We start from the raw sequence: 12,655 nt of genomic DNA on the forward strand, positions 1-12,655 counted from the left end.
TAATTGAGCTGAGCTTTCCTAATATAACCTAACAAACAACTTTAAAATAATTCCTCAAATCAAATTCCATAGTGACAGCACCAACACAAGTTGAGGGTGAAACATTATTTCTGTCCCAAGACAACTTAGGAGGTTTGTAGGAAAGGTCTACGACACAGACTTGGGGCTTGGTCCAGAGTCCAAAAGCAATATCAGCAGCAAGTCTTGGAGGCAGATGTTATAGCAACAGATTTAGGAGCCATCAGCACATAGATGGCAAGGAAAATAGACAAGTCAGAAAGAAATTACAGGAGCCATTTGCTGGCATTGGGTATGGGACACTACATTGCTCATAGGCAGTTCTAGGTTGTAGTTCCAGAGCAAAGAAAAGCACTAGTGAAAATGACAGCAGGTTAGGGGCTGTGGTCACAGTTCCACACAAAGAAGACTGTGGCTTGTGGTCCTTCACAAGGAAGCAGCGTCCCTGCTTGCAGTTCTAGAGCCATAAGGATCCTAGCACTTGTGGCTGCCAAGAAACTAGGTCATCCCTTCCTACGTAAAGACCAGAACAGTGAGAGAGCTAGAGAGCAGTGACTGATATCTTTGAATCATACCAATGTAGAAGCATGGAAAACTTCCAGACCTCAGAATGACCTTTGAAAACAGCAACACAAAAACAAAATCAAAAAACCCCAAACAAAACAAAGAACCCTAAAGTTTGGGTAAGAGTCCTTTGGACTCTGAGAGAAAAGCCCAACTTTAACATAAAATTAAAAGTCAAGCAATAGGCAGGTTGCAAAAATAGTGCCTTCTAGATGGCCCTATGCCAGTGTGGCTGAACGTTCCCATCCAGGTCATATGTTATGGGCTCGGGCCAGGCTACCCCAAGACATGTTGATTGACTTCCCAAACTCTGAAGGAACAGTTACAAGTAAGACACTTTTCCCTACTTCTGTGCAAGAATCTTCCTGGGGCATCCTGGATTCAAATAACCAGTGCCTTGGCCTGCAGACCCTCAGCTTGACAGGCTGGGACAGACCATAGAGTCCTAAGGATTCTGATGCTGCAGCACAGGGGATCCCACAATCAGTACTAAGCATGCTCAGTAACCCACCAGGCAATGTACTGGGAAAACCTTTCTGAGCTTCTTTTACCTGGACCCCACTAATCCTGACTTGGACACCACCTCTGAGAGGATCCCATCTGGATATCCATCCTGTTCTGGATTCTCATTCCAGTAGGCCCTCTGATTCAGATACAAGTGAGTTCAGCCCTGAATCAGATCATCTCTTCAATTTAATTTCCAGTTTTCACATCTCCCCTCCTCTGCCCTTCCTGGCCCTCAGGGCTGGTCCCAGAGACCCTGTAAAGATGGGAGTTGGGGTCTGGCTGGACCAAGACCAGGCCGCTTTAGCTGTATTAACTCTTTCTCCTTTTAGTATCATAAGGGAGGCCAGACTCCATAGACAAGCCACAATTGTGAATGAAGCCACTTGTACCTGGAGTGGTTAGGTTCTCCTCAAAACTACAAGAACCCTACCTATTCCTGCAAGGGTGTTTCTAGGAGGAGTCCCTTGGGACATCATGGAAGCTGGATTGATTAATACCTTCCATGTATTAGGCTCTTTGAGTGTGAAATGATCCAGTAAGGATGGGAAACATACCCCCCCCAGCCCTCCCAAAGGTAATATGCCTAAAGCATATGTGTACCTGGTGTTTGAGCTGGACAGGCTCAACTCTAAGCTTGTTCCCAAGATCCACTAAGTTTCAATGGCCTGAGTGAGTATTACTTCAAGATGTCTAGCCACAGGATGTGCTGTAAGGAGGTTCAGATTATCTCCTGGGTCTTGGTCAATAGCAACTTTGTCTAGAATCCATCAAAAAGGCTGGATCCCAGCAAACCAACCTTTACTGGGGTGCTGCATGTGATCCTCAATGCAGAGGCCCTGGATGCAATTATACATGATCTGTTTAGAAGAATAGTGTATACTGGTATCAACACAGAGAAGCACAAATATCCTGTTGGGTCTGGTGGAGTGACTTTGAACAATCCAAGCAGCAGTCTGAAGGCAGTCAGCAGTGCTTTTGTGGAGATCAAAACCACCAGCTTCACCAAGAAGGTTCAGATTGACCCCTACCTAGAAGATTCTCTGTGTCACATCTGCAGCGCTCAGCCAGGTCTGTTCTTTTGTCAAGGTCAGGTCTGCTTCAGGTATTTTAGCCTAAGCTGTTGGCACTGGCAACACAGCTTCTTCATCATCACCAGCTGAAGTGTAACCAGAAGAGTAGAGACTCTAGCTGGAGGGGTGGTGGATGCCCATCTGACCCTGGTGAAGCTGCTTTAATCTGAGTGGTGAGAGCCACAGTGTCACTACCAGCCTCAAACCCAGGCTGGGAGCACACTTCCAAAGCACACCGGGAAAATCTTATATTCACTTTGCACTTGCTGATCTGCGTTTCTTTCTGAACTAATACGGAGTGAGTTTTGTCTTTAGGGGCTGTTATAAGTGAGTCTACGGTTTTCCCACACTTTAGTTGCTCATTTTGCTGATGACAAGCAAAAATGTTGAGAAAGTATTTGTGAAGATTCCTTCATCTAGTTTTTTTTTTTAATTGCTAAAAGGACTTTTTCTTTACATTCCTTGCAATACTCTTGGTAATGATGCAGGTCTCATTTTTGCAGTTGCCATAAGGTGTCTTTCCATTTATTTAACCCGCTTAACATGAGTGTTCAGCTAGTGTTTTTTACTGTAACAACGAGACTTTGCTGTTCATTTAAACCAAAATCATATTTCATATGTTATGCTTCAGGGTTTTAACTGGTTCCTTTTTTACACACTTAAAAACAGTTTTTAAGTAATTTGAAACAAGAATTTTTTTTTCTTTATCAGCAATTTTTGATGTTAATGCAAATTTGTGATTGGGGACAGAGGCTTAGGGTTTCTCACAGTTGTGGAGAGAGGCATTTGTGAGCTTTTCAAATTTAAAACTAGGCTGGATAAATGATGTGGAGCTGCTGTACATAGTTTCAAACCATTTTTAAAAAATTTTCCTAAGCTGCACTTAAGTGAGAATTTGATAGAGGTTTTTAATCACAAAGTCATAGTAATTTTTTTTTCTTTTTTGTAGTTGAGCTAAAAAGGGATGCTTTTTGACTGGGGCACATGGATGTTCATAGAAGCTCTTTCACTTAGAGGGTATAAGTAACTTTCCACTGGGATTTGAAAACTTGTTTTTTTTGTTTTTTTTTTAAGAAAATAGAACTTGTCCCTCTATGGGAAGCTGTGTGCCAAAGAACCAGTGTCATAACCCTTACTCCTCCTCCTCCCTCTTCCACTTAGCTAATGTTGAGTTGCTGACTATGCCAGGTGCTCTTTGTGGGTTTTCCTGAATCTCTCTGTGAAGTCCCCACCTTACCGTAGTGTACGCAGACAAGACTGTATTCTGCAGATGTGTGGAGTAAGTTGTGGTGTGTTTTTTTTTCCCCCCTTTTTTGTCACACATCAAACACATTGCAGCAAAAAAACAAAAAGAAAGTCAAGCTATAGGCTGGAAAAGTGAGCAAACAACAGCAACAAAATAAACTGACTATTAAAAAAAACCTGCCATAATGACAAGGAATATCAAGACAAAAACAGGAGACATCAAAATCAAAACAGCTAAAGTCTCAAAAAAAGTGAATTGTACACAAGTCCAAAATTAATTCCTTGAATAGCTCAAAAAAGGTTTTAAAAAAAATTAAATAAGAAAGGTAGATGAAAAATTGGGCAAATAAATGAGAATGATGCAAGAAAATTATAAAATGAGGGTTAGTAGCTTAGTAAAAGAGTCACAAAAATACTGGAGAAAATAAAATTTTAAAAACAGAATTAGCTAAATGGTAAAGGAGACAAAAATATTCACTAAAGGCAAAAACTCATTAAAAACCAGAATTGTCCAACTGCTACAAGAGATACAAAACTCACTGAAGAAAATATTTCCTAAAAAATCAGAAATAGGCAAATGGAAGGTGATAAATGACATATCAAGAAACAATAAAACTAAATAGAAAGAATGAAAAAAATAGAAAAAAATGTTAAATGACTCATCAGAAAAAAAATAAAAACTGACCTGGAAAATAGATTGAGGAGAAATAGGATCGAATTACAGAATTGGATTAGAATTCAATTAAAAATAATTTAAAAATTAAATTAGGAAAAGACTACTAGAAAGCCATGATTTTAAAAAAAGAGCATAAACAGCATATTTCAAGAAATAGTAAAGGAAAATTATTCCAATGTCTTAGCTCCAGAGCATAAAATGGAAATTCAAAGAATCCATCAATTACCTGAAAGAGATCTCAAAATTCAAAAAAAAACCCAACTCCTACTTATAGCCAAATTCTGCAGTTCTCATAGCAAGAAGAAAATGTTTCAAGCAGCCAGATAGAATTTAAATATTGCAGAGATGGAATCAGGATCACACAGGTATAGCAGCTTCCATATTCAAGGAGTGCAAAACTTGGGATATGAAATTCCAGGAGGACCTATTTGAACTGACCCAAAGTGAAGTAAGCAGAACCAGGAGATCATTATACACAGTAACAACAATATTGTAATGATTATCAACTGTGAAAGACTTGTGTAAGAGTGGGGGCAACTAGGTGGCACAGTAGATAGAGTTCAAATTTGGCCTCAGACACGTGATGCTTACTAGCTGTGTGACCCTGGGCAAGTCACTTAACCCCCATTGCCTCACCAAAAAGAAAAAAAAAAGACTGTGATCAATGCAACAGACCAAGACAGTTCAAAAGATTCATAAGGAAAATGCCATCTTCCTCTAGAGAAAGAACTGAATAACTCTAAGGGCAAATTAAAGTATAATTTTCTCTTTATTTTTCTTGCTTTTTTTCTGCAATAAGGGTAATATGAAAATCTGCTTTGCATGATTTCACAAGCACAATTCAGGAAATATAAAGAAAACACACATACACACATGTGCATACATATGTATGTATAGACACATATGTATGTGTATGTGTGTAGTAGCTATATGAATCCTTTACCCAATACTCAAATTCCAGTCTACCTCTAAGCTCTGATTTTATTTCAGTTTATGGAAAGGTCATGGAAAATACATTGAAAGATAAGCATATGAAATATAAATAAAAGGATGAGGAGGGTGATATCTTCCCTATGAAGGAAATCCTAATAACAATAAAATTACTGAGTCATCAAAGTATCAAAGAATAGTTACTTAAAGTTATATTAGATAGTGGAAGCTATGCTGTCTTGACAATGCAGAAGTGCAATGAACAAAATTATAATGATGACATTTGTAGAGATGTTTAAAGTTATTTAAAAATTTTACATGAATGATGTCATCAAATCTTCATCCTAGTCTTATTATCTATGTACTACTACAGTTATGATATTACCATTTTTACAGGTGAGAAAACTGAAACTGAGGGAAGTTAAGTGACTTACCCAGGATCACATCACATTTTTTTTTTGATGTGAGGCAATCAGGATTAAGCGACTTGCTGAGGGTCACACAGCTAATAAGCATCATGTGTCTGAGGCCAAATTTGAACTCAGATCCTCCTGACTCCAGGGCCAGTGCTCTATCCACTGTACCACCTAGCTGCCCCTCATATCACTCTTTTTTGTTTTTGGTTAGACAATGGGGTTAAGTGACCTGCCCAGGGTCATGAAGCTAGTAAGTGTTATGTGTCTGAGACCACATTTGAACTCAGGTCCTCCTGAATCCAGGGCCAGTGCTCTATCCACTGTACCACCTAGCTGCCCCTCATATCACTCTTTTTTGTTTTTGGTTAGACAATGGGGTTAAGTGACCTGCCCAGGGTCATGAAGCTAGTAAGTGTTATGTGTCTGAGACCACATTTGAACTCAGGTCCTCCTGAATCCAGGGCCAGTGCTGTATCACTCTTAAGGCAGATTTCCTTGACTCCAAATCCAGTACTCTATGGAACCACAGACTGAACCATAAAAGAACCATGGTTTTTTTTTTCTACTTTTGCATTAGAGAGGAAGAGAAAAGTCATTCTATTCAGCAAACACATGTGCACATGCATGTACACAAATAAGATGTTTATGAAGGTTTACCTATGAAGATTCATGAGATCTAGTTAAAATGATGAGGCTTATTGCAACAGCAGCTATCGTTTACATACCTCTTTGAGGTTTGCAGTTTCTTTTACTTAAAATGTATCATAAATGTTAGCTCTCGCCTCTCCCCAGTGAACTTCTTCCACGTGCAGAAAAATCTCACACAATGACCTCTGTAAAAATGAAGGGAAAACACATAGTTTTCAGCAGATCACAAAGCATTTTATAATAGAGATGACTTTCAAAAATAAAGAGGCCCTTATCTCTGAATCAATCATTTCTATCTGTAATAGTTTATAGTAGGTACGTTTTCTTTTCATGTTTAAAAATCACAGGAATCAGCCTTAGATTTTTCTTATGGAAATGCTCATGTCCTCATGCAAAACAAAACAGGACTGAATGATTCAAAAGAACACATAGCTACTGTTGCGAGTGGGATGTCTAATGCCAGGCTCCTACAAAATCATATTGAGTTAAAATCTGATTACCACACAATTCTGGGCTCTCCTGATTTTTTAGTTTAGATCTAGTGTCATAAACTAGAGCAATCTCGATTGCTGTGAATGTTTACAGAGATAGATAGTCAATATGCAAACTTTTATTGAATTAAAACTAATTAAAACAGTAATTCTTCAGTAATTTTAAAGTAACTTTCTTTAAAATACTTCAGTGCTTTATGTATAACAAACATACCACATACACTGAAGAGCTGAGGTGGTGCTCAGCAATGTGTGATTCCTTTGACGTTAAGGAATTCCCTATATGGAAACTCTTCATCAAATCAGGTCAGCAACATTCTGTGATAATCTTGCTGCAGCAATGTCAAACTCATGTCAAAATGAGGGGCCACTAAATCATATGTAAGTATCCTTGAAGGACACATATTGACTTAGAAAACCACACATACACACATACATAGATGTAAGTATATATGTGAATATGTATGTATGTATGTATGTATACACCCATAAATATACTTTCTGTGGTTATTATATCAACACATTAAAATCAGACAGGAACTACATTTTAATATGGTTTGCAGATTTGCAGAACACCTACATGGGGGTGTTCTGGGCCTCATGCAGTCCATAGTCCGTGTTTTTGATATTTCTATCTTACAGAATTAACTAGGACACTGTGAAGCTGCCTGATTTGGCCAGAAATAGAAAGCTACCATGTGTCATAGACATTATTTGAACCTATATTTTCCGTACTCCTAGGTCGTTCCTCTCTCCACTGGGTCATGCTATTTATCACTTCATATCAAGTGAAACTTTTAACTTGAATTTGTTTATAACTGAAATTTTTCTGGAGCATCTTTGAAGGTAAAGAAGAACTTCTGTCTTTTAACACAGTATCGACTATGAATAGGACTTGTGCCATTGAAGATCAACCTGTGGGGAGTTGTTTCAAAAGAAGGAGAAGAAAAAAGAGACAGTAGCAGCACCAGAAAAGAACAATAACTTGTAACTATGATTAGAAAAATTTCTAGTATGTGAATACTATAGGAAATATTTTAGTGTAACATGAATGTGCATGGAAAACCCCTGTTTTCAGGATCCATTCTGAATGATTTAAAACACTCATGCTAACTTGGCTGCTTAAGTAGATTTGGTCGTCATTATTGTCCTTCATTTTAGTGCTATCTGATCTTTTTTTTCATCAATAAATGAATATGTTTGGACTTAGACTACTGAATTGGCTACTAACAGGTTAAAAATGGATGACTGAACATGTCTATTTTGCCAACTAACTAATCATAACAAATAGCTAGGTAGTGCAGTGGTTAGAGCCCTGGATTTAGAGTCAGGAATAACTGAGTAATAATCTGTCCTCAGATAACTTACTAGCTGTATGGCCCTGAGCAAGTCACTTAATCTGTTTTCCTCAGCTTCCTCATTTATAAAATTAGGATAATAATAGCATCTTCTTCCCAAGGTGCCTATGAGTATCAAATAAAATAATATTTGTAAAGTGCTTGGTACAATGCCTGGCATATAAGTAGGATCCATTGTATCTATCTATCTACCTATACATACATACATTAGTGTGTGCATATATATGTATATATATTCATGCTAGTTATTAATATTAATTACTAAATAATTGGATTGTAGAAAGAGGGCAGAACTTAGCTGAATTACATTTGAAATAACAACTATTGAGAAATGTAATATGACATAAACCACCAACTTTTATGAAGATTCATCTGTGTCTTATACTTTTCTCCTATCCACAAATAGTTAACTGAATATTAGTCAATTCTCTTGAATCCTAAAAAGATAACTACTTCAAGGTCCTGAATGTGTCACATAATTCTTCTTACATCTATTTTTTTTTTCTTGGAGAAGTGAATAATATGACTTCTACCTCTTCCTAGGATGTGCTGTGGGAATTTGATTTCCTAAGAGGTATTTCATAAAGATTGGGTAATTTAGATTCAACTTTTTTGCCTAAAGCTCAAAACAAGTTGTTTGGGGTTTGTTTTATTTTCCACTGTGAAGAGTGTTTTGCAACAACAAAAAAATCATTTAAAGTTACATTGCTTTAGTAGTTGAAAAATTTTAGTATGCTAGGTTCATCTTATGTTCTCAGAGCTTCAAGGCATATTGTCATAACACAATTATTATCATTTGCTCATTATGTAGGTCAGACAAAAGTTGCACTAGCTACTAAGGTAATGGCACATCTTGCCATGAAGGTTAAGAGGACTCAAACATGTTAACCCACTGTCCTCATTAACACAAATGGTTTAAATTAGACTCGAGGTGCTGAAATGTGAGTATGATGCCGCAACAAATGACCATTGGAGAGCAAGAAGAGATTCAAATTCCAATTCCCATTATATTACTGTTGACTGTATGAACCTTGGGTAATTATTTGTTGCTCACATGTCAGTTTTCTCATCCATCAAATGTCGAAGTTGAAATATACGATTTTCAAGTTGTGATCCTCCTCTTCCCCCCACCTCTGCTAACCTTCCATGGTTCCATGAAAAATAAATGACTATAGCAAAAATGTTTTGGTTGATGCGAGAGAGTTGAATTTGAGAAGAAGTAGAATATCTAATATAGTGCTGTAGGGTATGATACCTTGGGCTATTGACGTTATCCCTTCTAAATATTTTACTGGCAATGTAGGTTTTCCCAAATCACTACTGAGTTACGGCACTGACCTCTAACATTAATGAGGAAGGAATATAGAATGAAGTTAAAGGTAGGAAGAGGGAAATAAACTCTTTTTATCCTGCATCAAGGACTTAAACCTAATTTAATGATCTTCAACATTCAATTAAAAGACCAGAATGTAGATATGCCTATGCTGACTCCAGTCTGACAAATACATGTGTGTGTGTGCATGTATATATGTGTGTGTGTGTCTTATATATTATATATACATACATATATATATATATATATATATATATACTTTTGACTAAATCTATTTTAGCTTTAACTTTGTCTGAGATTATAACCACCCCGGCCTTACTTCCTAATAAATTCTATTCCAGATAATTATTTTATATTTGTGTGTATACCTTCTTTCCCATCCTTCTTGACTCCTCTACTTTACTTCTACTTTGCTACCTTGCTCTCCTGTTACTTAATGTACCACCCTCCAAAAATCCTTCCCTCATCCTCCCCCCCCACCCTTTTCCCTTACCCTCTTGTTTCTATTTGAATTTAGAAGACTTTTATAGCCTTCCTAATATATATGTATATATGTATTACATATATACATATATATGTTATTTCCTCTTAATCCCACTCCAGTTCATCTAGACACCCTTTTTACCGCTCCTTATTCTATTCCCTCACCCTCTTTCCCTCTGTTATCTTTCCCCAGAGATAATTCTAGGGACCTGTAAATTTTTAGTTTTCCCAAGGCAGCATGATCGAGGATGAGGTTTTCACTCCTTTCCTGGTCTGTGCTCTTGTCTGTGAACTACAACAAGCACTCTTTTCTGCCCTGGAACTGTGAAGAAGGTCCCCTCTCTACTGCTGCCACAAGCTCTACTATGCTAGTGCTCCTTGTCCTAGGACTGCCACCCAGGACTGTGACCCAGATCCAAGTATGGACAAAACAAGAGGCCTGTCTCAGTGATAGCAAAAAGATCCCTGTAATCTCCTCCTGACCAGTTGTTCGATTCCCTTACCATGTGTAGGCTGAGAGCTCCAGAAGCTGCCACTACCACTTCTAAGGTTTGCTCCTGGTTTTCGGGGACTGTGGCTGAGCTGGGGTGGGCTGTGCTCGACTGATCTCACCTAGATCCGACAGGTCTTTCCTGCTGACCTTCTAAGCTGTCTTTGGCATCTATGGGCTGTCTAGAAAATGCCATTGCTGCCAGTGATTTAGTCCTCTGAGGCCTGCTCCAGGTTTGTTGGGGTTGGTCTATGCTGGTGTGGCCTGCACTGGACTGCACTCCCCTATCTGACCCTGGGGCAACAGACCTCTCCTGTTGACATTCCAGCTTGTCTTGGGTTGAAAATTTGTTTCACTGTGTCTTTTTGCACGTTCTGCTGCTCTAGAATTTGTTTAGAGTCAATTTTTAAAGGTATTTGGAGAGGTTTGTCTGAGAGTTCAGGTGAGTTACTGCCTTTTTTCCACCATCTTGGCTCCAACGCCTGAAATATTTTTACAGTATGATGTTAAAATGCCCACATGACAAAAAAAAAGTTATTCAAGTGTACTGTAATGTCAATACTGTACAAAAATCAATTTTGAAAGACTTAAGCATTCTAAACCATGAGGTAATCAAATAGGATTCTAGAGGACAGATATTGAAGGATGCTATTGACATCTTTACAGAGGTGATTAACTATTATTCAGAAAGAAATATTTTTTTTTCCCGTTATAGTTAACATGGGAATTCTTTGCTTCTCTGGAATGTAACAATCTCTCTGAAAGCTTTGGCTAGGTCAAATACCCTGGAACCTCTAATTCTTTTAACTGGAAAGAGATAAAACTAATGAAACATCAGCCATCAAATACGAGGGCAGAGGAATATTTTTCCATGTTCCTTGTACAGGAGGAGTTTTGGAGGCCCCGAGAGAGACTGAACATGGTAGAAGAGCAAGAGGTTGCAATTATTCTTAAACCTCAGAGTAATCATGGCACTTGGTGACTACTGAATCTATAATCCCTTCTTTAAGTCCTTGCGTATATTTCTGTGCATCAATTAATTTTATATACATGTCATATTAAATTTATATTAATTTTAATATGTTAAATATATTACTATATTATATACATTACAATATGTTTACAATTAAGTTTAATACATTAATTAATATATATATAATATATTAATATATTATTAATTAAGCTTACATAGATGTCAAATCCTTATCAGACAAATTTGATACAAAGTTAGAAATATTATTGATGTTCAAAGATTTATTTTGTAGCCTGCAACTTTAATGCAGCTATTAATTGGATCAATTAACATCTTTGTGGATTTTCTATGATTTTCTAAATGAATCCTCATAATATTAGCAAAAAAGGATGGTTTTTTTCTCCTCTTTATCTTTACATCCTTAGTTGATTTCTCTTCTTTTACTGCTATTTCTAATATTTCCAGAGATATGGTATGTATCAGTAAAGAGAGTAGACATTTTTCTTTTACATTTGTATATTTTGAGAAAGCTTCTAGTATATCTGTATTGCATATGGTTGATGCTTGTCTTTTTTTTTTTGGCTTTAGATACTTTTATGATATTAAATAAAAGATCCATCTGAGCCTTTATTTCATAGGATTTTCAGACTAAATGTGCATTGTGCTCTGTCAAATGTTTTCTCCACATCTATTGAGAGGATCATATGTTTTGGGAGGCTTTTGTTTTGAATGTGAATAATTATATAAATTATTGAACCATTCTAGCATTTGCATAAATCCAAGTTGGTCATGATGACTAATATCTACTATGAATCATTTTAGTCTACATAATAGCATTTGATTTAAATTTTTTGAATCAATACTATTTATGCTGACAGATAGTTCTACACCTCAGTTATATCCTCCCTGGCTTAGTAATTGTGACTAGATTTTTTTCATAATAAATTTGTTATGGTGATTAGTCATTTAGATAATACATGAGAGATAAACTATTCCATGTTTTCTTAATTTGATTGCAGTAAATTACGTACCCATTTTTGACCTTATCTAGGCATAGAATGTGAGATGATCGTCTATACCTAGTTTCTGCCATAATATTTTCCAGTTTTCCCAGTGGTTTTTGTCAAATAGTGAGTTTTCATTCCAAAAACTTGGATCTGTTAGTTTATCATGTTCTAGATTATTATGGTATTTTATTATAAGGTCCTTTGTACCTAAGCTGATAAACCACTCTATTTCTTAGTCAGTATCAGATTGTTTTGATAACTGCTGCTTTATAATACAGTTTGAGATCCAGTATGGTGAGATCATCCTCTTTCACATTTTTTCATTGATTCTGTTGATGTCCTTAAGATTTTCTTCTTCCAGATCAAAATTCTGTTATTAGTTTTTCTACTTACACAAATTATGTTTTTCAAAGTTTGATTGGTATGGTATTGAAAAATAGATTGAT

At 36.8% G+C, this 12,655-nt stretch overlaps 1 pseudogene; it reads left to right on the plus strand.

The window, feature by feature from the left end:
* Positions 1 to 870: 870 nt before the first annotated feature.
* LOC110195640 (cytoplasmic polyadenylation element-binding protein 1 pseudogene) lies at positions 871 to 2,329 on the plus strand (annotated as a pseudogene).
* Positions 2,330 to 12,655: the final 10,326 nt, after the last annotated feature.

The sequence above is a fragment of the Phascolarctos cinereus genome, unplaced genomic scaffold (genome assembly GCF_003287225.1).
Source record: "Phascolarctos cinereus isolate Bilbo 61053 unplaced genomic scaffold, phaCin_HiC Scaffold_9;HRSCAF=440, whole genome shotgun sequence".
NCBI lineage: Eukaryota > Metazoa > Chordata > Mammalia > Diprotodontia > Phascolarctidae > Phascolarctos > Phascolarctos cinereus.